Source organism: Falco rusticolus, chromosome 4 (genome assembly GCF_015220075.1).
Source record: "Falco rusticolus isolate bFalRus1 chromosome 4, bFalRus1.pri, whole genome shotgun sequence".
Taxonomy (NCBI): Eukaryota; Metazoa; Chordata; class Aves; order Falconiformes; family Falconidae; genus Falco; species Falco rusticolus.
Genome location: NC_051190.1, coordinates 110,234,603 through 110,258,349, shown reverse-complemented (window position 1 = coordinate 110,258,349; position 23,747 = coordinate 110,234,603).

Here is a 23,747-nt window from a genome sequence, read left to right as displayed (position 1 = left end):
TCATTAAATTGTTCTGTCACTGGTTGCAAAGGTGGCTTTTCACCCTTCTCTTAGAAAGGGAAACGTTTTTCATGTGTTGGGTCACTGCAGGGTAAACTGTCGTGGGCCATCACACAAAGATTTTAATTTTTTTTCCAAGTCACAGAAGCAGAATATTCCCCCCCAAAAAAAGAGAAAAATTATTTTCCTTGCTACATACGAACACCACATTTATTCTTTCACAGGATTATTTCTAAATGCCGAGCACAGAATTCAAGGACTCTTCCACATACAGGAGCACTTGCAGTCCGTCGCAGTGCAGCTCCGAGAGGCACCCACGGACACGGCCTGTCCCTGTACCCTTGTGCATTATTTGCCACGTCGGGGAGAGGCACAGCGAAATGTGCCTTAGCCCAGCTCAAAGCTGTTTAAATTGCAAACTACACGCAGCGGCCTCAGCTTGCCGCCTCAGCTAAACCGAACTTAAAACAGCTGAACGAAGGGACTGCGAGTTCCCCGGGAGGGAAAAAACGCAAACGGTGCTAAAGCAGGGTAACAGCGGGGCAGGGAGCGGCGGCGGGGGGACGGGGCTCGCTGGCACAGTCCCGGGGCTTGGGGACACGGGGAGGAGAGGAAGCCGCTCGAGTGAGCCCACCGGCCCGGGGACATTCTTTAGAGGATAACTTGCTTTTTTCACACGTAAAATTACACGCATAAAACACAACCCCCTACCCGTGTGTGTGTATGTGTCTTTGCACTCCGGGGGGGTACGCGGGCATGCGGACCCTGACCGCAGCCGAGGCTCCTCTATAAGCGCCGGCTGCGCAGGGCTGCGGAGACCTCGGGGCCGGAGCCCGCACCCTGCCCCGCACCGGCACGAACGGGGTGGCCCCGATCCGGCCCGCCTGCTGGGCGCGTGTGTGCCTGCCTGGCGTGTGACGGTGCTCCAGGGGGTGCCCACAGCCCTGCGACCCCCGGCCGAGGTGGCCCCGGGCATCCCCGAAGCCCAGCGGCGGCTCCAGCGTGCTCAGCCCGGGAGGGGAGAGCCGCTCCGCAGCGGCCCCGGGAAGAACAGCCCGGAGCGGAGCGCTGCGCTCCCGTCCCTGCCCGGGGAAGAAGGGAACCCCCCGCCGGAGCCGGTTTTCTTTGTCTAATTAATGAAATGCCGCTGCCCCTGGCCAAGGAAAGGGAACTCGCTGTACGCAGAACTCGGGGCGGGGAGGACAGTGAGGCTCCCCGGGTGCCCCGGGGCTTCGTCGCCGATTTTAGTGTCAGTTTTTGTCCCCGGGCAGACACGGGGAAACTGCGAAAACTCAAAAAATAAAAAGCCAAGCGGCGCAGCTGGCTGCCCGTCCGGTCTCCCCGCTGCCCGCCTGGCCGCCGCGGCCCGTGGGTGTTTCCAACTTGCCCAGCAGCGCGGGGCAGCCCCGAGCGCCAAGGCCCGGTTGCAGAGTCCCGCTGCGGAGCCCCGTCCCTGCACCGCCGCCGCCGCCGCCTGCTCCGGCCGCTCCGCACCGCTGCAGCACTCCCTGCGACCACGGGAGGGCGCCCGCTGCCACTGCCCCCCTGCCTCGCCACCCGTATTTGCATAGTCAGCGTGGATTGGTTGACGTGCTTCGTGCGTCATCGCTGACGTCAAATACTCGCCGGCCAATGGCTGGCCGGGCGCCCCGCCATTGGCTGTCTGCGGGGACGTCAATCAGGCGACATTTGCATGCCGGGCGCGCCGCCGCGGGGCGGGTGGTAGCGCGGGTCGCCGTGGGAGCAGGGCGGCGGGGGGCTCGGGGGAGAGGCGCCGGCGTCTGCCCGTCACACGGAGTCGCTGCACGTAATAACGACACCATCCGCTGCCGCCTCCCCAGCGCTGTGTGTCGCCCTGCGGAGCGTCAGCTCTCTGTTCTCACGCGTAACCGTGCCAAGTAATGGCGGCTGCCAGGCAGGCGCGTACGAGTTGCGTGGGCAAAAAGCGTTCAGCACCGAATAACCCAGCGCTGAAGTACACGTGCGTGCGCGTGTGGTGCTACGTGGTGGCTAAAGCCGTGAGCCCGGCTCCTCCGGCAGCAGGAGAAAGAGGCGAAGCCGCGGGTCCCCCCACCGCCCCGGCCGCGGCTGGTCCGCTGGCACAGCACGTTCCCCTCCCGCCTCCCCGCGGGCTGTGAGCCGGGGCCGCGGGAGCTCCCGCCCCGCGCCCGGGCCTCTCCCCACAGAGTAAACGCGAGGGAGAGAGACGGCGTTAGCAGCGCTCCGCCGGAGAGAGTTCCTCCGTGCGGGGCAGCGCCGAGCGCGGCTTCCGCAGCGGGAAAAAACGACGCGGGGACGCCGCTCGTTTGCTCCGAGCCGGCCCCCGCCGCCCACCGCGCCCGCTCCGCCCCCCGGAGCCCCGGCGCGGGCGGGACAGCACGCGCCACCGCCGGGCGCTGTCCCTCACCCCTCCGGCCGGTGACGTCACCGCCGTCGAGCACCAATCAGCGGGCGCGCTGGGGGCGCGCGGGGCTGGTGGTTTACGCGCTTCGGGACGCGCCTGCGAGAAGGAGCCGAAAGAGCTGCGGCGTGCGGCGGGGGGACGCGGGGGGACGCGGGCAGTCCTGCCAGCCCCGCGCCCCTTGCTCCGCGCAGACGCGCCCCGGTATTTTGAAGAGCAGAAATAAGAGGCTGCCGCTCCGCGGGGGGCCCGCAGCGAAACGGTTTTAGCGGCCTCCAAGAGCCCGCCGGGCTGCCCCGCCGCCGGGCGTGGGGTGCTACGCGGCTGCCTCAGCGGGGCGGTGTTTTATGCACGTTGCCCAAAAAATAACCAAAAAAACACACACACACACACAAAACAACTCCAGGCGCCTCCTGACTTTCACTGCCCTTACTTAGTGCAGAAATAGAGGCCGCAGCAGCCCCCGAGGGGGGGTTGGATGACGTCACAAGGGAGGGGCCGTGTCGTCACAGGTTGGGGGGACCGGGGACTGGAGCTCAGGGTCCCCCCGCGGCAGCACCGGCACCCCGGCTGCCGCCGGGTGTTGAATTTCCGCGGCGGCGGCGAGCCGATGCTTTAATTGCCCGAAGCAGCCCTATTTTCCGCCCCCCCCCCTCTTTTTTATTTTTTTCTTGCAAATAAAGTAAACACAAGAGGGCGTTTCGACCCTTTGATCCCCGCTCTGTACAGTAAGGAAAACAAACCGTGAACTTCAAAAGGGCTGGAGGCAATTCTGGGGTTAATTTCCCTTCCTAAACGGCTTAACACGGCAATAAATCATAATTTCCCTCCCATCCAGGCAAGCGCTAATCGGAGGAATATGTACGAAAAGCGCCCTTCACCGGTGGCAGCTTCAGAGACCGCGGAGGCTGTAATCTGATGGATCAAACTTGGTGCGGGAGATAATTGTAATTTAACAGGTTTAATAAATCTTTGCAGGAGACGGCTGCGCGGGGCCGGGGCGGGGGTGCCCGACGGTAATGTGGGTACCGTGAAAATTCGCTTCCTCGCAAGAACTACATTAAAGTAAACCTAACACCGAAATGTTGTCTGGCATCTGTCTTGAAAAGGTTACAGCGTGTTAAAGATTTGGAAAGCTCCATAAAGCAGTAAAGATTATGAAGTACAGCTTAAAGGTTTATCAAATGACTTCCGTGCCGGGACAGCCCTTAAAACGAAGGCAAAACCTGAAGCCTGTGATCTTTGCAGCCTTAGCCCATAAATGTGTTTGAGGAGGGATTCTGTTTTCTGCCGCGTTATAGTATCGCTTCTCTAACACGTAATTTAAATCTACTTTTCAGGAGTCGATATCTGGTAGTAAAACTAATACCGGGCAATTAGACACGGGGCTTTAAAGTCGCGCCGGGGTAGGTGCAGTACGAAGGGGCACACACGCAAAACCAGGCGGCGAGCCTGGCGCTGGGGAGCGGGGAAACGTCCCCTAAACCCGGCTGCCCCGAGCCTAGGAGCGGGGGAAGCCAGCCCGTGCTGGGACTGGCACCGGGACGAAGGGGCGCGGCAGCTCGGGGAGCCCCCGGGGCGGCGGGGCGGGGGGGGGGGGGGGCGGCCAGCGGCGGGGCCGGGAGCGGCGGAGGCGCCTCCGGGCTCTCCCCGCGCTGGTTTCCGTCCAGGGCTGCCCCGCCGCTCCCTGCACACGCACACAGCGGCTCTGAATCACACGGGTTTTTTAAGGGGGCTCTTTGATCTGGCCAAGTGTCAGAGTCCCAAAAGCCGGGACTCAAATAACACATCGTTACGGCAAACAAATTTCTGCAGTCAGCTTTATGGCTTTATTGTCTATGGCACGAATAAACTCGGGGAATTAGCAGGTTAAGGAAAAAAAAAAAAGGCAGAAAGCTCGCCTGAAATAAAGTACACATCTGTTTCCAGGAGAAAATATGGTAAAAAAACCCACACAGACAAAACCTGGCGCAGTCGCCACTGGCTGTACGGACAGGAGAAAGCACCGTCTGTCATCTCTTAAGTGGCCCTTAAGTGGATATTTGCATTTTCAATCGGTATTTTAATCAGTCGTTTCATAATAATCCATGTTATGCATATTTTGTAATACACACAAACCCCAAAAAAAAACTGAGTGTGTGTATATAATCATATGTTCACAATTCCTTCTGCATGCACAAGCAGGCGCACTTAAAGCATAGACTGCCATAAAATTTAAATAGGGGTAGATTTTTATGGGCTTGTGTATTAATAGTCTTTAATGAAATAAAGCTTACTGTGTATGTGTGTGGTTGGCATGCATATGGCTATACTCACCGTCCAGTTTTCAATTTGTTAGGTAAACCAGTGCAGGTAGTACTAAAGGGGGCATATACACACACCCATTAACACGTACTGATATATACGTAATACGTCTGTGTTTGTGTGCGCACGTACTCAGATCTAGTTTCCGACCTGGGAGAATAATATATCATCTCTGATATTTCAACAAGTAAGGGTTTTTATGTCTTAAATATATCGTGGGCCAGACTACACAACTGGAAATAATGGATTTTATACGAGATATAAAAGAAAAATCCATCTTTTTTTTTTCCTTGAAAATTCTTTAGAAGTTTGGAAAACAAAATCCCGGAGATTTGCGAGGGCGATAAATCGTTCCGCTCCCTGCTTGCGCACACGCTGATATGTGCCCGCCCGCACCGCTCCCCACGCACACGCGTGCTCCCCTTTGGGTCGGGATAACCCCAGACCCGTGAAGGGACACCGGTGGGTGCTGAGCGGTGCCATTGAGGAGCTTCTCGTCCGCAGGCTTCGTTTTCCCCAGGTTTCGCGTACATACCTAGTTTCTAGCGATTTTAAAGATAAATATTTTACGTGTGCTTTTATACTTTAAATACGGATACGTGTGTACATTTACGCGTTTTATACGGCAAGAAACGGAGATAAACTGGTTACAGCCTCGGCTCCGGGGGACCGCGGCGGACCCCCCGAGGCCGGTCTGTGGCGTCGGCCGCAGTGCCCCCCGCCAGGTACCGCGGCGCGGAGGGGCGCGGAGCGGCCGCGAGTGGAGGCGGCAGCCGCGGGAGGGGCCGGGGGGGGGAGGAGGGAGAGAGGCAGCCCCGGCACGGGCTGGGGGGCCGGCTGCCCCTCAGCGGGGGGTGCCGGGGCTTTATTCCCTACTGTAGCCCCCAGCTTCCAAGCCCTTTAATAACTCCAAATATTTACCCTCTAGAGAAACGCTTTATGCGGCTGCATGAAGGCCGGTAACCTTTGACAGGAGCCGTCACACAACACTCCTCCGTAATGGACCACAGTGCGCGTACAACTAATTTATTGTGCTAAAAGTTATTGCAGGGGCTACGGGAGGGGGTCTCCGGACTACAAATAAGCGTTTTGCCACTGAGCGGAAAACGCCGCCCCTGGGTCAGCCGGGCAAAGCCACGGGGTATCCGATTCGACCCCATCATCCATCCCATGTGATGCCGCTTTCATGCTTTAGGGGGGAGAGGGGGAAATAGAACCAAAAAAATGCATAACTGCCGGATACTGCAACGCGATCCACGGTAACACGCCGGGCAATGTCTCGCCCGCTTGTGTGACAAAGGGGAGCGTTCCCCGGAGAGTCCCTCGGCAGGAAATCGTTCCCGATCAAACGGGGAGAAGCGGGAGCACCCCCACAGCCCTGGCTAGCGGCGCTGCCAACGCCGGCCCGGGGCCACTGGGACCCCCGCGCCGGAACCGGGGCTGGCCGAATCGGACCCGGGCCCCGGCCGAGAGCAGCCCGGGAGTCTTTTAAAACTGGCGGCCAGTGCGGGCTAATAAGGGGGAACATTTCAAGCAGCACCAGCGGCCCGGCAGCGGCACCCGTGGGGCCATTGTGGAGGAAGCCCGGTGGGATATTACCCTGTTTGTTTTCCCTTTGATCCGTAGGAAATAGGTCCTGCACTGCGTGACCCATTAAACTAATAAGATTATAAAGATCAGCAAGAGGGGATGGGGTTGCTAATGGTTCCCATCTGGCCCAGATTTCGGCGTTATTAAAAACGGCGAGGCAGCGGGCTTGGGTTACAGCGCCGAGGCGAAAGCGGAGAGAGCGGGGAGCCGGGACCACACATCACACCAATTAGCGCGGCGGGCGGAAGGGCCCGGGGAGCCGGAGAGGCGCGGGACGCCATAAACCACGGCGGGACATTTACGGCGTGTGCCCTGCCGCGGCGGCCAGCACCGCCCCGCCCCGCCCCTCCTCTCCCCGCCCCTCCTCTCCCCGCCCCTCCCCTCCCCTCCCCGCCCCTCCTCTCCCCGCCCCTCCCCGCCCCTCCCCTCCCCGCCCCTCCTCTCCCCTCCTCTCTCCTCCTCTCTCCTCATGCATATGCGAGCGGCAGCGCCTCTATGCAAATCACCGCCCTGGCACCGCCTCGGGCGGGGCCCGCGGTGGGCCGGGAGGCGGGGCCGGGCCCTGATTTCAATAGCCCCGCCCGGAGCGTGACACATCCGGGGCGCTCCTCCAATGAAAGCGGCCGCGGTCTCGGGTTGCTCCCGTGCCTGCCCCCCGCCCTCCCCGCCTCTCCATGGAACGCCCGCCGGCCACGCCGTCCAGCCAATCGCAGAGCCGAATACAAATGAACAGGGGGCGGTGCGCGCACCGCCGCCGCGGATTGGACGCGCAGCGCCGCCGCCGGGCGGCCCCGCCAAACGGGGCGGAGGCAGTTCGCTATTGGCGGGCGGCGGGGGCGTGTCTGCCCAGCGGCTGGGCGGGGCGGGTGACGTCGCACGAGGCGTTGCAGACCGGCGGCCAGGCGGAGCGCGAGGCGGGGCGGGGCGGGGCGGGGCGGGGCGGGCTCCGCGCTCCGCCCGCTGCCCTCCCCGGCGGTCCCTGCCGGGCTGCCGGCCGTGCACCTCCCGCCGCGGGGGGGGACGCCCCTCTGCAGCCGCCTGTGTGCTGCCGTCCGGGCCCGCGGACCCGTCCGGGCCCCGACCTCCCACGGCCGCTGCGAGGCCCCGCTGGCCCCCGGGCCCCGCTGGCCGCCCTGAGCGGGGATGCGCTGCAGCAGCCCGCGCCGCGCGGCGTGTTTAAAGAAGAGACGGGGGGAACGGACAGCAAAGAGGGGGGGGGGGGCGTCCTGGCGGCGGGGACGGGGGGAGCGGTGCTGCCGCCCCTGCTCGGAGCCGCCTCAGCACCCGGCCGTTCCGCAGCCACCGGGCCCGGTTGGCAGCCCTGGGGGGCGGCCTGAGCGGGGAAAGCCGCTCGAGGCGGGGAGAGCAGCGGGCAGGCTGAGGCGGGACGGGCAGGCTGCGAAACACGGACCCCGACGGGGCGAGGCCGGCGGGTTGCCCTTGCCTGGTGCCATCTCGCTTCGCGTGCGACGCGGAAAAACCCGCGTAGATCCCGCCCGCGCGCCTCAGCCGACCCTCCGTTAGCGACGGGGCGCCCCGCGCGCAGCAGCCGTGCCCCATCTGCAGCGGGCGCGCCCGGGGCCCCCGGCGGCGGCAGGATGCGGCGCACGGTGCTGGAGCGGTTTGCTCTCGGCGATCCTGCGCTTTTTAAGTGCCCAGACTTCACCTCGCCGTAACTGAAGCGATTGCCTATAGTGATTTAAGTCACCGTCTTGCCGTAGCGATTATCTCGGCATTTTCGTTAAAGTCACCTTCACAAATCTCTTGGCTGTCGAGGAAGTGATAAAGGCACCGTTTTGAAGTGTTTGTTTTTAATAACTGCTTAATAAAAAAGAACATCCAAAATATATGTATATGTTTGTGTTTACGAATAAACCGTTTTCCTTTTTCCCTCCTTTTTCCCTCCTTTTTCCCTCCTTTTTCCCTCCTTTTTCCCTCCTTTTTCCCTCCTTTTTCCCTCCTTTTTCCCTCCTTTTTCCCTCCTTTTTCCCTCCGTTTCCCCCCCTCCGTTTCCCCCCCTCCGTTTCCCCCCCTCCGTTTCCCCCCCTCCGTTTCCCCCCCTCCGTTTCCCCCCCTCCGTTTCCCCCCCTCCGTTTTCCCCCCTCCGTTTTCCCCCCTCCGTTTTCCCCCCTCCGTTTTCCCCCCTCCGTTTTCCCCCCTCCGTTTTCCTTGTTCCTACTTTTTCCTCCTTTGTCCTTTTTCTTTTTCCTTTGTCCTTTTTCCTTTTTTTCTTTTTTTTTCTGTTTTTTTTTTCTTTTCGTTTTGTTCCTTACCATTGACACTGTACTTCACGAATTGTTCTTCGCTATATTTCTTACCTATGCACGAACTGATGTCTGACATAAAAAATTCGGGGAAATAATGTAATGTAAGGGTGTAACTGTGCCTTCGGAACTTACCACAGAGCCGGCCAAGCAAATGCACAAATGACATCTAAATCTCTCACAACGGCAGCCGGATTTCTCTGTACAGTATTCTGTGTACTGCACGTTGCAGTTTGTATGCGAGGGTGGTTCATAATGTACTGCGCTCTATCCATGAAGGCTTTTTGCAATATTTGTTCTAAACATCAAGTAAAAAAAAACTTGCCGTGTATTCCCTTAAGCATCCCGACAGCCCGAGAGCCGGGGTTTCAGGCGGAGAGGCAAGTTTGGGCTCCGATCCTCTAACTAACGGAGTGAGTGCTTGCTATTTATCAGGGCTTATAGGACAAATTGTTCATAACTTTTGCAAAAATAGGGACAAAGTCCCTATTTAAGGATCAAGCAAATAAAAAAGGAAAAATCTAATAAAAATTAAATCTAAAGAAAATTCAAGGAAGCTACACAAGATGCTCAGTATGGCTCATTTTCAGGGGTCAGACTTGGGCAGAAGAGTGGTAGAAGTACACCCAGTCCACTGTTGTAGGATGTGGTATTGAAAGCCTGGTCGTGCTGAAGTTCACTGCATTAGTATATTTGGTGTATAATTTTTTTTCCGTGCCTGAGAGAGGGAAGAGGAAGTCTGCAATTTATATCTTTCTGTGTTTGACACCATGCCTTCAGGGGAATTATTTTAAAATTTAAAATGTGTGTTTATTTTACATCAAATACATGAAATGCTTTTTTTTTTTTCTGCGTTGTTAAAACTTTTATATACTGTTTTCCAGTGTTTCAGTTGCTCAGGTAATTTAATAAGGGAACTGTGCATGTTTGCCATATTGTTGCTGACATAAATGACACGGTGAACCACTAAGAACAGACATAAAAGCTAGCTGAATGGTTGTAGTACACACACGACAGGACTAAGTTCTAGCTTAACTGTATATTTTTCTAATCATTATCTGCTTCTTGTTGTTTACAGGTACTTTAAAATACACAAATAATTCATTGGCTGTTCTTGTAAGAGTGTTACAGATTCCTCCTGTGGAAGCAGAGGAGGTAACACAACTGAATCAGTTTGGTTCTTTACCTGACCTAGATTGGCACAGGTAGGAACATTTCCCACTTTCCCACTAGCTGAGAATCTGTGATATCAATAGGTTTATAGGCTATTAAGGTCCTGGGATTTAATTGACTTGAACTCCAAAGGGAGTTTTGATGGATAAAGAGAAAGGATCATGCCCATGGGGAAAAAAAGAAAGCCTATTGCTGAACAACTGGTGTCAGATTATTTTTATTGTGTCTTAAATCCTGCTTTAATTTTGCTTTCTAAATTACTTCTGAGATACAGATCATCAACGTGCCTGGAACTCAGTGGTACAAGATGCTACAGATCCAAATAGCTGAGTAAGACTTTTAAAAGGATTATGTAGTTGTATGGATAATAAAAAGCAAATTCCTGGTAATACAGGCATGTATAAGTGATATAAATACTTACACATCAGGGTGTAAGATAAGGACTAGACTCACACCTCTGGAAATTGTGCTTCCTGGTGCAGTTTTTTTCATAATTGGTTGTCATGAAGTTACTTGTGCCTTACTTTGAGTCACCTGGGATTGATATCTGTCTGAAGCAGAACACAGATATATAAACCACTTTTATTTTTGCCAATGCCTATATATATTTTCATTTTTGAATATCATAAATCATCATATTTCCTGCTTCATTCAAGATCTGTTCCCCATTAAAATAAACTGGAGTCTTTCCAGCGACTCTGACAGACACTGGATTATGCCATAAAGGAATCATGCACTATATTTCACGCAATGCCGAAGAATGAAGCATAGAATCTGATTAGATCTGTTTTTCTTGGTGTTATTGTGATTTGAGCAACTGCTGCATAACATGACTTTTGGCAGCTGTTGTCTCTTCTGATGTATGTAAGAGAAACAGATTTGTTCTTCCACACTTACTTATTTCATCCCAGTATGTTATACAGGTAGCTACTCACAGAAAGAAAGAGTAGATCAGTTACCTATACAGGGAAATCATAATTACTACCTATTGCAACAGAGATTCAAGAGTGGTTTACACCTGGGACTGTACTGCCTAGTGGTGAAGACAGGATAGCAAATAAGACCAACCAGGTGTGTGACTTTGTCTCAGTTTACAGGTCTGTAGATGCTAAGTTAGTATGCTTCACACATGCAAGTTCAGGAACCTGTTTGCGATGCTCCGAGTCACCGTTGAAAGCCAAGCATTGTGTAGAAACAGTAACAAGAACATGAGCAGAAAGTGCAGCGCCTGCCAAAAACACTCGGCTTGTGGATGTAAATAAAAAGTATCAGGGATAATTCACAGATGCATCAGGAGATTGATTTTCTCTGTACCAAGCACAAGCTGAAGTCCTTAAAGTAAAGGAAATAGAGAGAGTGCTTTCCAGCCACGGGAGAAAAGAGCTCATGCAAAGCACACTGTAGTAACTGCTCACTGAAGTTTTTCTTGAGTATTTTTCATGGCATAAAAACATCTGCTGTTTGAGCAAGTTGGACCCTTGAAACTCATTTGTTATTTTGATTTTTTCCAAGCCACATCTGAGCTTCTGAAACCCAGTACAGAAATCTTCCTCTTCACAACTTCTGCTGAACTAGACGTATATTAAAATTTGGTGGTGTAAGTGCAGATTGTCCCAAAGCAGGCTAAGGAATTTTTCCCACTTTAGATCATTATAATTCTGCGTTCCCTTGCTGCCGCCCTAGATCTTTTTGATTTTGAATTTGAATTTGAATTATTCACTCACAGTAAAGTTCATCGCATTTGTGTCTCCTGACTGTTCACTGCGAACCTCATGTCATACCCTGAAGTAATGAAAACCTGTTCCATAAAGTTTGCCTTGCCTTTTTGGGGAATAATAATAATAAAAAGTAAATTAAAAAAAAAAAAAAGAAGATACGTGTGCATGTGGCTTTACAAATGTGAGTGCCATCCTGGATACTTGTGGACCACAGAACAAAAAGACCAGCGTTATGTGATAAAATGGTTAAGATGCTCAAAACTCTGTCAGTGCCCAAGGTCTCAGGTGAGTTCGTCCGACAGCATGAGCTTCCCCTCCAGAGTCCTGTCTGAATTCCAGAGCCTGCTCTGAGCAATGAAGACAGGTTGACAGCTCTCACCCCACAGAGCAAGACATGTGCCCGTGCAGGAAAGCAGGGCACTGCAGTAACGTTTTACTCTGCCGCAGCAGCACTGGGGGACTGCAGCAACACAGGAACCGAGCCCTGAAGTGCTGCTTCCCTCCTTTGCTTCCATCACATGGCAGGAAACCCGCATAAATAAATGGGAAACGGGGTAAGGGAAGCAACAGGAATGAACGGCATCTTAGAGACATGAGCTGCTTTAGCTCAGGTTATCCCTCTCTCCGAACACAAGGTGACCTTACCTTTCTTGGCCAGGTCTATAGTTCAAATACACAGTTACCTAAATGCTTCAGTCTTTTCCAGTGCTAAACAGCTTTGTGCAACCTGTTTTGGTCACTCAGCACCTTTTCTTGTCAGTAAGTCAAAATACCCATTCCATGGGTTTTTTTAACCGTCAGAAATCCTGTTCAACACCAACACACAAAATGATAACAAAGGGGAAAATCTCATTCTCCTTCACCAGCCCAAACACATGCAGCAACTGCAGAGGCACAGGGGAACTGGTGCATTTCTGATGCATAGTCAGGAGCATGTATAATGTTCAGTCTTCTCCTATGGATGCAGAAAAGGCTTGGGGTTTTGCCACTTAAATGGATGTCCCCATACATCTCTCATCCCCTGTTCCCATGCAACAAGTGGCATAAAGCTCTGGGACTGCTGTGCTAGTTGCACAGGGAGTGGGAGAAAACACAGCCCTAGGGAAACTGGGTGATCTGGTGGTGCCCACATTCTGCTTCCTCCAAGCCTTGGACAGTCGTCTGCTGCTTTTCTCCACCCAAACCCCTGCCCTCACTCCCCCACCTTCCCAGCTCAGAGCCAGGGGTGCCAGGAGGGCTCAGGCTGGCTCTGGGGTGGTAGGACCCGTAGCATAGCCAGTCTAAAACAGAAAGGACCAAATTTTCCTGTAGAAAAGATGGCATGAAGTGCACATTTGAGGCCAGCTGGTCTCTCCCTTGCCATAACGTAACTGTTCTTTCCTTGTTCCCCAGAGCTTTACTAGTACATAATTTCCAGATTATCACTTCCATCTTGTGAATATGGAGATGCTGCTGTAGTAGAGTTCATCCTCAGGAGAAAATATTATGCATTTCAAATTGCTCTCCTTGTCTTTTCCCTGCAGATATATTTTGTACTAACAGGGACTGCAATCTTCAGCAAAAGCCCAGGAACAACATGGTGAACTATAATAATTATTGGACATGTTAGGTCTATTGTGGAAATAAATCTGCTGTGAACCAACATTTTCCCTCATATGTTTCACAGCAAGACAGTAACCCTTCTGCTGTCAATGAATTAATTTGCTAAAAGAAGCTGGAGTTCACAGATAAATCTTGAGATTATTTCTCATTTACATTTTAGCTTAGCATTTATGTGCACTTCTATTTGTGTGATACTCCTGGGGACAATCCAGGAAAGAATATGAATCATCTAATATATAAAAATCAGACTACAATAGAAGGAGGGGGGGGAAGCTACATCTTATGTTTTTTAAAAAGTTTGAATTCTTTGGAATAATCTTTGTGATTACTTTAATTACCTAGCACTGTATGCATCATATTCCAGAGTCGGTTTTGCAGCTGTCTGATGCTGGAGCATACCTGAAGAAAGCTTTTGGTGTTGCCACTTGTTCAGAGTGCATGTCATCTCAAGGACTGCTGCCAGTGGCTTGTGTGATATTGTGGCTCAGATATGGATTGCTTTTTTCTTTTTAATTATGGGGAAGAAACCAGGTCAGAAGCATAACTGAAAGCAGGACCAGTGTACTTCCTATTTCCTGTAGAATCCCCAGAGCTCTAGTTTGAAGCCATTGCTGTTCTTAATTAATGATTTGCCAGCTGCCTGCACTAATTTTATATGCAGAGCCATTGTGCTCAGGCGCCTGCTTTAGAGTCCTGTAAGTGAGACACTGCAATTACACAACCAGCATCGCACTTACATGTTCATTTGTTATTTTGAATGTGGCCTGCTCACAGATAATTTCCCTTTAGCTTTTCAGATTGGAAGGCTGACTGAAGAAGTTTGGCAGCAGTGGGGACCTACTTTGGGACCTTTTAGATACTCTCAGTTTAAATCTTTGCTTGATTTAGGGTGGTAATACATCAGGACAAAGGCAAAGAGGCCTTCTGTTGAGTCTCATTTTGGAGATATACGTCTCCAGTTTAAAAAAAAAGGGAAAACACTGGGCACTATGATGTGTTATCCACATAGATTCTTGCAGAAAACATAATTTCTGTGTGTGTTTGTTGCTGCTTCACTGCCCTGGATGCCTACACTCAGCTGCAATGCATGCATGGCTTTGCTTGCCTCCTTCCATTACCCTTTCATAAACCCCTTGCTTTTCCTGAAGGTTTGGGAAACCAGAGGGTTGCAGTAACAGAATTCCCACCAGCTTCGTTTTGCTGTAGCAGTCCTGCAGTTACAGTTGGCTAAAGGTTGGGTCAGGAGTTTTTTCCCATTCTCTCCTTTGAGGGCTTGTGTCAATGTGGGCTGTTAAGCAGCTGTGGCATTTCTGCCAGAAATGGCAATATTTCAGCAGCAGCTGACTGCACACACATTATACAGTCCACAGAGTGGGACCCCACTACTCTGGAACTGATTCATCTGTATGCCTGGGCGCCCTGGTTTTGACTGGGATAGAGTTAATTTTCTTCCCTGTAGCTGGTATTGTGCTGGGCTTTGGATGTAGGATGAGAACACTGCTGATAACACACGGATGTCTCAGTTGTTGCTGGGAGGAGACACAGCTGGGACAGCTGCGCCAAACTGGCCAAAGGCATTTTCCATACCATATGACGTCGTGCTCCGTATATAAACTGTGGGGAAAGGTGGCCAGGGGCCCCTGCTCAGGAACTGGCTGGGCACTGGTCAGCAGGCAGTGAGCAACTGCATTGTGCATCACTTGTTTTCTTGTTTTGTATATTCTAATTCGATGATGATGATGATTCCATCCTTTTCTGTGTTTATTGCAATCCATGTCTTTTACTTTTTTGTTTGATTTTCTCCCCCATCCCACTGGGCCGGGGTAGTGAGTGAATGGCTGTGTGGTGTTTAGCTGCCTGCCAGGTTAAAACACAGCTGTCCTTTTTTGGTGTCCAACATGGGGTCCAAAGAGCTGTGATAATGACAGATCTGATCACAATGTATTAAAACAAATTTGTTATAAGTGTTCATTATATTCATTTTATAGTCGCTGCTCACAATGTTGATTTATTTGCGCTCAGAATTGTGCTTGCTCTCAGAGTTGCATTATGGAACACCTCACTTGCTGCACATGTTCCCTGTTGTGCTTCTTATCACATCGGGGGGGCTGGGTTAAGGTTATCATCTTATTGTACTTTGTAATACTGGCTTATGATATGACAAAATTGCTGGTTGTGAGATTAATCTGGTATCTTTACTCAATATCACCATCAGCTCTGTTCAGGAACCATCTCTTTGAAACTATTTATAATTACACTCTTTACCTTTTCTCCTTGGAGAGCCAATTTATGGGGGAGAAGGGGTGGACACTTTTCCCTACTCCTTCACCCTCTCTTTCTCCTTTATCTTTCCCTTCCCCTCCAGGCTAGTTAAATAGCTCTTGAGAATTTTGAGCATTTTGGGGATGTTCAAACTGGCATGTTCCTGTTGATATGTCTCCTACACCTGAATGTGCTTCAGGTCTTGTTTAAATTTAAACAACTATTTAAGAATATGACCCAGAGATGTGGCCTGAGGCTGGATAGTTATGAGTGGCAAGTATGTGGGTAGTATGGGCAAGTACCTAGGACAATGGTACCTCTGGTGTTTTGGAACTTCACCCTTGAGCAGGTGCAGAATCCTCAAAAACTAGGAAAATATTTGGAATAAGTCATCTTGGCAATTCCAGAGGGACACAAATCACTGCAATGTGCTGGGGCCTGGCCCATGCCTACTGAGCCCTGGTCAACACTACTCAGCACCCTCAAAGGGAGGAGAAGGCCTCTGGATCTGTTCACAAAGTGACAGGAGCTGCAGCTGAACCCAGGAACTGACCTGTACCAGTATCAGACGCCCCTATACACAAGAAGCAATGTTGGAAATGGAAGTCAACTCATCTAGTAGAGGTAGAAACTCTTCTTTTAGTAAGGGAGGAAGTGGACAAGGCAGGCCAGTGTGAAGCAGGGCCATCACGAGAACAGGAGGAGGAAGAGGCAGAACCCATACATGAGGCTGTGACCACCTGATCCCTATCCCTCAGTGAGCTGTGAGATATGCAAAAAGATTTCAGATGTCTTCCAGGCGAGCACATTGTCACCTGGCTGCTCCGATGGTGGCATGACAGGGCCAGTAGCCAGGACAGAGAAGCCAAACAGCTGGGATCCCTTTCTAGCGAAGGGGACACTGACAAAGTGCTTGAAAAAGTGGCACAAGTCCTCAGCCTCTGGAGGTGACTCCTGTCAAGCCCAAAGGAAAGGTATCCCTACAAGAAAAATGTTATATGTCACCCAGGTGAGCGGACCACCATGGAGACAGGTATCCAGTACCTGAGGGAATTAGCCCTGCTAGAGGTGATTTACAATGACCTGAACAACAAGCAGTTATCCAAAGACCCAGATGAAGTCAAGTGCACACAACCCATGTGGAGGAAGTTTATATGGAGCGCACCATCATCATATGCCAACTCATTAGCAGCAATGACCTGGAAAGACAGGGAGGGACAAATCGTGGATCAGTCGGCTGGCCAACACCAGCAATACAAAGAATCTCAGGCTCCTTAAGGACCTGCATCTCAGCTGTGAAGAAAATCTCTGAGAAACTGTCCCAGGAGTTCCATCAATTCAAAGACAATGGTATGTCCTACTCCCCACCTGTACAGACCAGCATCTCAACTATTAGGAGTAAGTGTTCCTCTGCTCAAGAGTAAATAAGGTACACACCGTGGGCCACCTTCTGGTTTTATCTGTGTGACTATGAAGAGGACATGATGAAGTGGGGTGGAAAATCTACCTCAACCCTAGAGGCATGAGTATGTAAGTTGCAAGAAAAAACAATCACAAAAGGGGGTTCTTTCAGGAAATTGCTGCTTCAGTTTCCAGTGGACAGTTCCCCAGACAGAGCAGAAGGGCTGATCTTATTTCTGATTTTAATGAAGGGGATTCTGATTCATATTTAGAAGAAGTGAGCAATGAATACTATGACCAGGACTAGATGGGCCGCGCCCCCAGCCAGGTGGAGGAAGGGGACAACCAGGTTTCTTGGACTGTGTGGATTCAATGGGCTGGCATATCAGACCCACGGGAGTATAAGGCTTTAGTGGACACCAGTGCACAGTGTACGCTGGTGCCATCAAGCTGTAACGGGGCAGAACGCTCCCGTATTTCTGCAGTGACAGGGGTATCCCAACAGCTAGGTGTATGGGAGGCTGAAGTGAGCCCAACTGGGAATGAGTGGCAAACCCACCCTGCTGCGACTGGCCTCGAGGCTCCGTGCATCCTTGGCACAGACTGTCTCAGGACAGGGTATTTCAAGGATCCAAAAGGGTACCGGTGGGGTTTTGGTATAGCTGCCTTGGAGATGGAGGACCTTGCTGTCTACCTTGCCCAGTCTCTTGGAGGACGCTTCTGTTGTGGGGTTGCTGAAGGTCGAAGAACAACGGGTGCCGATCACTACCACAGTGGTGCACTGGCAGCAACCCAGACTCCCTGATTCCCATCCATAAGCTGATTCATCGGCTGGAGAGCCAAGGAGCAATCAGCAGCACTCGCTCACCCTTTAACAGTCCCGCACGGCCAGTGCAAAAGTCTAACAGAGGATGGGGACTAACAGCAGACTATCGCGGCATGAATGAAGTCGCACCACTGCTGAGTGCTGCCATGCTGGACATGCTAGAACTGAAATATCAACTGGAGCCAAAGGCAACCAGGTGGTCTCCACCACTGCTATTGTTAACGTGTTCTTCTCAGTCCCTTCGCTAGCAGAGCGCAGGCCACAGTTGACTTTCACTTGGAGGAGCAGCCAGTACATCTGGACTCACCTGCCCCAGGGACAGGAATGGAACCCTGCTGTCTGCCATGGGCTGGCCCATGCTGCATGGGAACGGGGTGAACCTAACACCTGCAATACCTTGATAATATCATCATATAGGGTAATAATATAGAAGAAGTTTTTGAGAAAGGGAAGAAAAGAGCCCAAATCCTTCTGAAAGCTGGTTTTGCCATAAAACAATGTAAGATGAAGAGACCGGCAAGGAGATCCGGTTTTTAAGGAATAAAATGGCTAGATGGATGTCATCAGATCCCAACAGATGGGATCAACAAAGCAACAGCCATGTTTCCACCAACCTGTAAAAAGGAAACACAAGCTTTCTTAGGTGTTGTGGGTTTTTGGAGAACGCACATTCCAAATTACAGTCTGATTGTAAGCCCTCTTTATCAAGTTACCCAGAAGAAGAACAATTTCACATGGGGTCCTGACCAATGACAAGGCCTTTGAACAAATTAAACAGCAAATAGTTCATGCAGTAGCCCTTGGGCCAGTCAGGACAAGATGTAAAAAATGTGCTCTACACCACAGCTGGGGAGAATGGCTCTACCTGGAGCCTCTGGCAGAAAGCATCAGGGAGATTCAAGGCTGACGTTTAGAGTTTTGGAGTTGGGAATACAGAGGATCTGAGGCCCACCGTACCCCAACTGAAAAAGAAACATTGACAGCATGTGGATGGTTTCACACTGCCTCAGAAGTGATTGGTACTGAAGCACAGCTCCTCCTGGGCCCCCGACTGCCTGTGCTGGATGTTGAAAGGGAGGGTCCTCTCTACACACCATCGGGTAGGTGGGTTGCACTGATCACACAACAGGCTTGCATAGGAAACCTCAGTTGTCCAGGATTCCTGAAAATGATCATAGACTAGCCAGAAGGCAAAAATTTCAGAATGTTATCAGAGGAGGAAGTGACGTGTGCTGAAGAGTCCCCTCTATAAGGAGCTACCCGAAAATTAAAAGCGCTGTGCCCCACTGATGGGACCTGTCGTATCGTATGAAAACATCAAAGATGGAAAGCTTCTGTGTGAAGTCCCACATGACAAGTCACAGAAACTGCCAAAGGACAAGATGAATCGGGTCAGTTTGCAGAGGTGAAAGCTATCCAGCTGGCTTTAGCTGAACAAGAAGAATGTCCAATACTTTATCTCTGTACTGACTCATGGATGGTGGCAAATGCTCTATGGGGCTGACTACAGCAATGGAATCAGACCAATTGGCAGCACAGGGTAAACCCATCCGGGCTGCTGAACTGTGGCAAGATATTGCTGCTTGGGTAGAGGACCTGGTTATAAAAGTACATCACGTACATCTACACAAGAGCTGGGCCACCAAAGAACACCAAAACAACCAGCAGGTAGATCAGGCTGCTAGGATTGAAGTGGCTCATGTGAATCTGGACTGGTGACACAAGGGTGTATTAATTATAGCCCAACGGGCCCATGACACCTTAGGCCACCAAGGAAGAGATGCAACATATTAGATGGCCTTGTGATCAAGGGTGGACTTGACCATGGACACTAGTGAGTGAATGGCTGTGTGATGTTTAGCTGCCTGCCAGGTTAAAACACACACTGGGTTATTGTCTGGGTTAATCCTGACCTCCTGCTGATTCTATTTCCTCTACAAAGTCTATAATTTTCATGCCTACTCCTTGAAGTTATTGTTTAACTTGTGTATTATTTCCTGCAGCCAAAATACTTTTTTTTTTTCTTTTTTTTTTTTGGAGGGGCGAGGCATGAGTTCATCTAAAACATCTACAGAATTATTCTTTTTAAAAAAGAGCAATAGTTTGACATGAAATTGAAAATAAAGCAATGTTACAGTCATTCCATTTTTAAGCAATCCCAGTAGTGATATGGTCCCCATGCACTTGAGTTAGCAAGGTGTCATCGTATTTCAGTTTAAAACATGGCTGGGTTTGTCTCACTGCAGTAAACGGCAAAATTTCTTGGAGGCCAGGTAATGGTGTAATCATCTGGAGTCTTTTGAAATAGGCTGTGTTATACAAATGTTGAATTACCGCAATAACAAAAGATTTGGGTCAGCTGGTGGGTTTATAGGTATATCTATAGCACAGGAGTGATTTAAAGAATTACAGGTTCCCTCCAAAACCAGACCGTGCTTATTTCTATATTGCTTTTACACTCTCCTGATTTAGCAGTCTGCAGCTCCCGCTGTCCTCAGATTTGGTCAAACGCCTTTCAAATAAGCACCTTCAAATACTTGACTGTATGTTGAATTATTAAGAGCACAAAGAGAAGTAAAGAAAGATTCTTAGATACCAGTGGGCACAAAATATGCCAGAGAGTTTCTCTTCTCCTCCCCCCGCCCCCTCCCATCCCAAACAATCCTTTTCAATATTGAAGAGTTCTGAGAACAATCCAATCCACGAGGTCAAGATAGGGTCAGATTTCCTGACCTGCTTGCCCCCACCTCTTGATAATCTAGAAATGAAAATCAATTCTTGTCTTTGAGCTCGTGAGGAGCTCATAATTACTTTAGACTAAAGCACCGAGTGCCTGCTTTTTCTGCCACCTTTCAATTCTTGGAGATGGGGATGTCATTTTTCAAGTCGAGTGCACTGTCAGGATTAGATTGCGTGGTAACCAAGTAGAAAGATTTCTGCTCAGAATGAGATTTCTTCTCATCGGCTGTGCCTCTTACTCAGGTCCAACTTCTTTTTTTTTCACTGTTATCTATAGGTATATCATACTATGCTTCAAGCAGCTTATCTATGGAAAACAATTTTTTTCTTAGGGCCAAAATTGAACCTCTTTTATAGGAGCTGGAATGAGATTAATAGAAACTGAGGCTAAATTTCATTCTTGATCTTCCGTTTACTTTACACTTTCTGCCACAAATCATACCAGTCAAATGTGGGTAGAATTACACCTCAATTCTTTTAAACTGTAGCTTTTTAGCCACCTAATCTACAACATGGTATCTTTTCAACTATGACAGAACATTTTGAGGCCATTGTGGATTGCTGAGAATTGCTGTCCCGTAAACGAGTCTGTAGGAGGCTGTGCAGTGCCAGCTGTCCGATGGGGCTGACCCAGCATGGTGGGCTCCGACAGGCAGGTCACTGCTCCAGTGGTCAGGAAAATGGGGCTGGAAATCTGGTCCCACCAAACTTCCAGTTAGGGGAGGAGGGGACTTGCTTAGGACCAGACTCCCTTCTGATGAGATGTCCTGTGTGAGCCTGAAACCTCAAATCTTTACCACTTTATCTGCATAAATTTCTAAAATGGAGAAAAAAGAGGGATCCAGCTTTTTTATCTGAAGGATAGGACCTTTCAGATAAAAAAAGATAGATTTTTATCTGAAGAGGACCATGTGAGGTAAGTTCAACGGAAGAGTGATGTATCACTTGTTTTTCAGCTGAGCCTTTTCCTTTTTACACCTCGTGAGAGTGTGTATATCTGTTTTCAGATGTCCTGATTAAAAACGTGTTTGTGATACTGACGAGGATTTGACTTTTAGAATTTGTGTCCCTTATGCCTAATATAATGGTTGTTAGCTAAAGAAAGGTCACCCTCAGGCCACCCTCACCTTTAGGGAAGAAGACCGTTTTTATGTAGCTTTTGTTCCTGGGATTTTGAGAAGTTCTTCTGCTGAACAACTCCAGAATTTCTGATAGTACAGGCATCCTACCTACCCACATTAACATTAGAGAGACTACAGCTCTTACCCCACTACTCTTCTGCTGATAAGATTTGTGGTTTGGCCAGAAGAGCCATTTAGAAGACAAAAGAAACCATAACTAAGACAGTGATTTATTGCTAGAATGATTTTTTTAAATACATAGATAGTGAATGAACATTTTTATATCTGTTTTTACCTGATTTGGCAACTGAGAGTTTCAGTAAGGACAGCTGGCAAGAATTACAGTAAAATAAAGCCTAAATAATTAATTCTGTCAGCAAATGAGGGTACAAGATCAATAGCTAAGAATAGTCTCAGAGTTAGGGGAAAAAAAGAGAAGGAGGATGAAAGACAATCCTTGCTTTAGCTCCTGCCAGGATGAAAAAAGTAAGCAAGATTAAAGTAAAAGAAGACTTTTTTTGTTTGAGCTCCATGCTGGCTCTTGGTTCTTGTTTTCAGAGACTGTGGCAGCAGATAAACTCACAGAGAAAATGTACTGTGAAACCACAGAAAGTTTGAGGTGCTGATGGCTCAGTGGTGTCAATCTTTCTTTCCCGACAAGGAAAAGCAAACCAGGAGGACACCTTTCACAAAGCAAAGCCCATTCCTCTACTGATACCAGCTGGTCCCAGCAAGTTGCATCAGGTAATGGCAGCCGAGTCTTGTCTTCCGTCTTTCTCCTCTCTTCACGGATTCATCTTTTCTTTTTTCCAATGTCCAGATGGCACAGCCTTACTAATGTTGATGAAAAGAAGCTTGAAACCAAAGGCCCATCTTCACCTTTCCTAATGTCAGTGAGAATTGCACCCACTGATTTTGAATTTTCCAATTTGAATTTCACTGGCTGATCCTAATAATTAGCTTTGCTCTTCAATGGGGAGTGGAATAATACATATTTAAATCGGGTAGGACCCAACGACATAAGTTTTATTGAGGTACAAGCTTTGCTCAGAACTACAACTGTCTCTTCCCAATACTAATGTATAAAAAAAAAAAAACAAAGAGAATTTTTCGATTCAATGTGATCAGAAAAAACAAAATCCTCAGCTTGCAGCCCTGTGCTTGTTACATTGTCCCCGTAAGGCAAATTCTGGTTTCTTGGGCAGATTGGCAACATCCTGAAGTTTTAATGTATTTATTGTATCTCAGCACTTGTTAAAATGTAGGTGTAATTCTGAACAACCCCTGGCTACTAATTGAGTTTGTGTTCCTAGAGAAAATAGTTTTCAGCTCAGTATCATTTTTTCCTTGTCTCTTGCCTTCTTTGTGCAGGAAAGTCTGAGGTTCTCAGATGGGTTTGGAAACAGAAAGAGCAGAGGTGCTAACCAAAGACTTCCCTTCTGTTTCTCAAATAGAAATTAAAAAAAAAAAAAAAAAGAAAGAAAGCAAGAAAGAGAAAAACATCTTCTGACCAAATGTAATTTGAGAGCTGGTGACTTTTTCTTCATTTCTTTGTTTTGCTTTTGATAATTACACCATATCCCTATAATATATTCTACACTGAATTATTGATATGCACTTTCAACCTCAGCCCCCGAGTCCCACTGTTTTTTCTAACTCAGAATAATAAACACACTTCCCTCTTTAACGTGCCCCTTGAGAAATGACTAAATACAAATATTTATCACTGCCTTCCTCGCCTCTATGCATCGTCCTAGCTGTGGGTGTTGAACCTCAATTTTTCCCCATTATTTCTCACTCCTGTGTGTTGTGTGGAGCTAAGTGAGCTCCGGCTGGGCCCTGCTGGTAGGACTGGGGTGGCTCCAGATGCCGGGTGGCCCTGAGGTCCCTGCTCAGCCTGTGCATGAAAGGCTGGGCAGAAGGACATGTTGCTTTCAGAGTCTGCAGGTTGGGGAGGAAGGAGATTTCCTCCTGCAATTTATGGGACATGGGGTCTGTGAGAGCTGGTAATACACATGCTCCTTGGGCACCCCATTTTTGCAATCCTTTAGAACTTCTACCAAAGCAGCACGCTTTAATTTGGCGATACAGATTTCCAGTTTATATCATGCTTTTCTAAACCAGCTTTCCAAATGCTGGTGATTTTAATGTCCCCAATGTCCAACCTCAGCCACCTGAGGAAGTCCAAGCAGTGCTCTTGCAGCCAGGCAACCCAAACAGCTTTTTTTTTTTCCCTTGGCATTTCTTTTTGACTTGCAAAGCCACTTCAAAGGCAGCAAATGCTTCAGACCTTTAGCACACTCAGGGCTCTATTAACTTGCATGGCCGCTGGATGTTGATGTAGAT